A 6,000-nucleotide genomic window follows, 5' to 3' on the forward strand; every position below is an offset into this window, starting at 1 on the left:
CAAGTTTCTTAATCCTAATAATTTATCCTCACATTAGGATTATTATTGCTTTACATCCCTAACTTATCAATTCTCAATTCTCATTTATCATTTAATTTTTAATGTTTACTTGTATGTGTACTTCTTTTTGTTTAAGGATATGATTTGTATCTGTAGTTTATGTTTTCTAATTCTAACGTGAATACTGAAAACACATACTAACTTAAACATTTAACACATAACTAAACATTACCTAACGATGATCGCGAAGACGGAAACGCCTCACGAATCATCGGGCCTTTACCTCGCCCTCCGCGGAATTTCAGTTTTCCCTTATCCTTTCCCCCTCGCGGAACAAAATAGGGGTTGTAGTGCCTCGCGGGTTCAGAGTTTCCTACCCTAGGAAATGTAGCAGTAGGTTCTTCAGGTTTGGTGTAATAGTACGGCTGGAGGGGTATGCCGTTCCTCCTCAACTTACTTTCTATCTGCTTCGCACGCCCGGCCAGATATGCTACAGAATCGGACTTTACCGCCATGAGTTCCTCGAACTCCGGCCCTAAACCTTTGACGTACCTACTCGCAACTTCCTCACCATCACGAACTAACTCAGGTACTTCTTCGCATAAACGCATAAACTCAACAGTATATGCCTCCACATTCAAATCTTCCCTAGTATACTTGTCCATATAATCCCTCAGCCTATCCAAACTTTGGTTCTCTTGCACCTCCCACTCGCTCACGTATTCCAATGACTGATTCGGCGAATGTCTTATTTGCTGTTGAACCTTCCTTAGATGGTCCACCTCAGCTAAGAACTCTTTTACCTTAAATCCCAAATAAGCTGATGTAGCAGTCGACTCAGACACAGAGCTATGGCTATTTCCAGTATTGTTTATGTCTTCATTCAACATTCTCTCTAACTCCTCTACTCCAATAGCATCCTCCCATATGTCCATATCACATGCTGATGTTGAGTCAACAACCTCTATGGGAACAGATGTATCAGGTATAACATGCAAACCTGGTACATTATGTTGATCAGACCCCACATGCGTATGAGCTCTACTAGGCCCAGACATACTGAAACACATGAATTTTCAGCATAAGTACCGTATGTAATAGTTATAGAAAAATCACATTTTCATATAACAGGTATCAACTATTAAACCTATATAAGCAAAACACATAACAATCAAACACTATTCAGAGAAAATCTAACTATTTTCTCGAACAAAAATTCAGAGAAAATCTTCGCTTTGTCCTGTGTTCTAATAGAACCATTCTCCTCGAATAATGGTCATCTGTTCCGACCATTCCACTTCATGATTGTAACATGTTTCCAACTTTCGGAACATCTCACATGTTCCATCAGTTGTAACGTGTCTCGAACACAAGAACAACTCATATGTTCCTGATCAAAACATCAATACATACTACACAAATGTATAGTTGCTATCTATAGCTGAATGTATTCAATAATTGACAACTGATCAAGACATGACTCGAATCCTATGTTGCTGCAATAGTTCACTAGGAATTCTTATAACTTCTAGTACCTCTACTTAACATATATCAGCAACAATACTTCGGACATTCAAGTCCTAAAACATTGCTCTGATACCACACTTGTCACGACCCGATTTTCCCCTCGAAACTCGAGCCAAGACCGGCGCTAGGGAATGGGAATGGTTGTTCCGAAACCCGTAGCAAGCCTAAAACCTCTATAAATTTTTCGCCTCCTATAAATCTAGATCGAACATCGTGTACAACCCGTTTTCAGAAAAAACCGTTAAAACATTTTTCCGTTTAATGTGGAAAACACATTCTGAAAATATTCATATAAGCGAAATCGCGTTTTCAGAAATGCTGGTTGAATAACCCTAGTTATTCTGACCCACGCGCATTTCTGAAAACCGACCCGTTTTCAGAAAACACCGTTAAAACATTTTTCCGTTTAACGTGGAAAACACATTCTGAAAATATTTATATAAGCGAAATCGCGTTTTCAGAAATGCTGGTTGAATAACCCTAGTTATTCTGACCCACGCACATTTCTGAAAACCGATACGGTGGTACAGGGACTTGGCTCACGTGCCTTGCCTTGCAGGCAGCCCTGTCTTAAACCGCGCACCCGAACAATATGTTTAATAAAATATATCGAACACTTTCCTTTTTAAAGCGTTATATCAAACATATTAAAAACATGCACAGCAGGCACACTAACGTAAGGCCAGCTAAACTATACACAGTGTTTTTGCAGACCAAAGACACGAAGCTTAGCCCACCCGTAGGGGACACCATAAAACACCATATGCCTATTAAGTAGCCACTTATTAGAGCTAGACAAAGTCAGGTTCCTATCAGAGTATATAGACAGAGGAACCATGACATGGCCACAGGCATATCAAACCTACATACACTATTGCAGCATCTAAGAGTTTAAAGTGTTATTTACATAACATCAGAATAAGCTTCCCTGATGGAAAAAGGTGGAAGCTCGACCAAACCCGGTAGCTAGGTACCTGAAAATGATAAACAACAACGGGGTCAGAAATATAAATATTTCTGAGTGAGTAGATAGGTTTACAGTTAAATACCAAAATCGCATATAGACAAAATATCGGTATATAAAAATATTACCAGTCTTCGATCCAAATGAAACCCCAGTCATGTTACGTTATAGTGCTATCATATATATAATGCATATGCACCACTCTTGTTTAATACAGGATGAGCTGTATACATATGTATCACAGCCATCTTGACTCTGTATAGGGTTGCTGGGCCGGAACTTAAATCACTGCCACCTCAGGACTACCCATTAGGTTTAAGCAGCTTAGCAAGCATCTGGCATAAAACCTAATCTCAGTATGTATGCTTATAATATTTACCTCTCATCTAGTTCATTAACACTGGTGATCACACAGTCCTATTGTTGCCCAATAGATAGCTCGTTTCAGTGGATCTTCCTTGGCTAAGTTTCATACTTAGTGTGATTTATGTATTTAAAAACAATTGAATACTAATATTCAAAAGTAAACAAATGAACTCACAAACACCGCTAGGTCTGGAGCTTAATCCTGTGGTTGTGGTCAGACTGCTGGCTAGCTGGTCGGACTAAATACACAAAGCAAACAGGATAAAACACATTAATATATGTTTCCTATAAAATTTCTAGGTCCTTAAACCCAGATCTAGGTCAAACATATAATCATATAAACACGTAATATTTATGGTCTCTTTTCTTTAAAAACCATATTATAAATTCTCGTTTTGAGAAAACGTATAAACTTCTCTCTAGAAGTTATTTTAAGTATCACAATACCTAAAGAAAACCATTTATAGTATAGACCAAATTGTCAAAACAATTCTCGGTCATATACTAAGTATTTAGCAAAACTGATTGCTAAATCTTTGAAACCGTTTAAACGTTGACTTTAACTCTTTTAAAGTCCATTATAAACGTTTAACTTTACTTTTAAAATCTCCTTCTAAAAGTCTTTAGGTTTAGGTTATAAAACCTTTTCAGATTCTTCTATCACAAGTTATCATTTTAAAATATCTAACTTTAATTAGAAACATTTATTAAAAAATGTTTTAGGTTCGGTTGGAAAACACCTTTATTAGGCGAAAGCACGTCGGAATCGCCCCCAGAAAGTCCCCCGAAAAGCCCGAAAGAAACGAACCCCGACAACCCGTCGGGGTTGCTGTGCGCCCGCACAGCAGTACTGTGCGGTCACACAGTACAAACTGTGCGGTCGCACAGCTTGGCTGTGCGGTCGCACAGCCCCGGAAATGAATTTCCATGACCCCCGTCCTGCTTAAAACGTCCAAAAACACTATTCTAACGCCCACAATCACGTATACACAATCCAAAATTAATACGGACGTTTAAAACGATAATTCGATACGGTAACCGTTTATAAACGAGTTTATATTCGAAATAAATCGAAATAAACGTTTAATACGGATATAATACCTCGATTACGTGATTAATCGTTGAAAAATGGAGTTAGAATCAAGAAATCGTCGAAATAGGTCGAAACCTAATTCCCGCCGCACGTACAGAGCCTTCTGCTCTTATTTCCTTTTCAAAAGGAAAGAAAAATGGCCTCTGAGCCTAAAATTTGTTAATCTAATGCTATATATATATATATATATATATATATATATATATATATATATATATATATATATATATATAAATGGTTAAAGTGCCATTTAGTACTAGCTCAATCATGCACTTTAAACCAACTTCTAAACTAGTCGTCCGTAGCCTAAACGGAAACAACTTCTAAATTTCGTGAAAATTTTACCAAAAATCAAATAAATTATACGATAACCTTTTTTAAAATATTTCGCGAATATTAGCACCAAAAATATTCGTTAGGGACTTATGAATTATTCTGCACTCAATTCATAAATCCATATTATTTTCGTTAACTATATAACTAATCAAATTTAAATTCTAAAAACTTAAATTTGTAATCCTATAGCCATAATAAAAATTTAGGGACACTTGTAAATTAAATTTATCTTTAAATTTAATTTACCTACTCCCGTCTAATAAAATATTAGACACGTGGCTATATTTTAAATCCTTAAATTTCCGGGTTATTACAAAATCATTCTAACCCATTTGCTCCTTTTTAGATTGAAGGAGCAGTGGAAGCCACACCAAAACCATTATTTGGCGTCGTCTGTGGGAACGAGTATTTATTTCAGAATATAACATTTAGTTTTGTTCTCTCAAAAAAAAAACATTTAGTTTTGGTTTCTGTGGCCGCATATGAAAGACCTGGAAGAGCCACCTCCACCAGGGGTGATCTGTGTGCCAGAGACACGACAAGTGAGCAACGGGTAGATTCCTCCACCAATCTCTGCAGGAGGAGGAATTATCTAAGTGTTAACTGAAACCAACCATGTACTATCAGCAAACGGAGGAGGACCTTATGATATTGCACCACCACCAAATCCGAAGAGAAGTGATGGAGGACTTCCTCTCCCCAGACAACCCCACCATGGGGATATTATACACCAAGATACCAAACATTGATGCCGTATCAACAGACAGGAGAAGGATGGCCTAATGGTTGTTATCAGTGGAGTAACTAGGGCTATAGGGGTTACCCAAGACCCCTTCAACCTGTACCTTTCCCTTCGCTAGATATAAAAGGAACGAGCGTCTCTATTCCTCAGGTGCCCTCAAATGTACCACCTGGAACACAGTTCCCTCCTCTCTACCATGAAGCTGCGATGAAGGGCATCCGTAATTTCCAGGATCAACTAATCGGATAGGCCAGGAATCAGCCACGCAGGAAAAGCGCAGACCCAGGTCCCCGAAAGAGATCACAGATCCCGTCAAAGGTGTAGAAAAAGACCATTCCCCACAAAGAGGGGACGAAAAACCACTCAAGAGGGAGCACTCGGAGCATATATTGTAGAGTAAGGAAGATGTACCAAACAAAGATCTCATGAAAACGCTATTAGAAAGGAGGTTAGCCTCACTAGATTAGAAGAATGAGATTCCCAAAACGAACCCTATCCACATAGATGAAGTAACCTCAAAAGGTCCTCAAGAGAAAGACTCATGTCGCAGACCCAGACCTCCAGAAAGAGAATCAGAAAGTCACGTCTGCGACAAAAGGAACGAAAAAGAAGAGAGAGACGCACCAGAAAATCTAGGATGCATTTAAACAATACAAAGCTCAAGGAAAACCTGACGAAGAGGATGAAGACTCCCCTTTGAAAACTGAAATACAGTTGGTAAGATTTCCCTCATGTTTCAAATTACCAATGTTTGATTCTTTTGATGGTACAGGAGATCCGAAAAGCCATATCTCGTAATTCAAAACAATAATGCTGCTGCAAGATGTCACAAACCCTATGCTGTGTCGTGTGTTCGCTGCGACATTGAAAGGATCCGCTCATAAGTGGTACTCCTACCTCAAACCGGGATCTACATCGTCCCCAGGCCTAGCATTAACATTTAAGTCAAGGTTCAGGACAAACATCCCTATG

This window comes from Mercurialis annua, linkage group LG1-X (assembly GCF_937616625.2).
Source record: "Mercurialis annua linkage group LG1-X, ddMerAnnu1.2, whole genome shotgun sequence".
NCBI classification, from domain to species: Eukaryota; Viridiplantae; Streptophyta; class Magnoliopsida; order Malpighiales; family Euphorbiaceae; genus Mercurialis; species Mercurialis annua.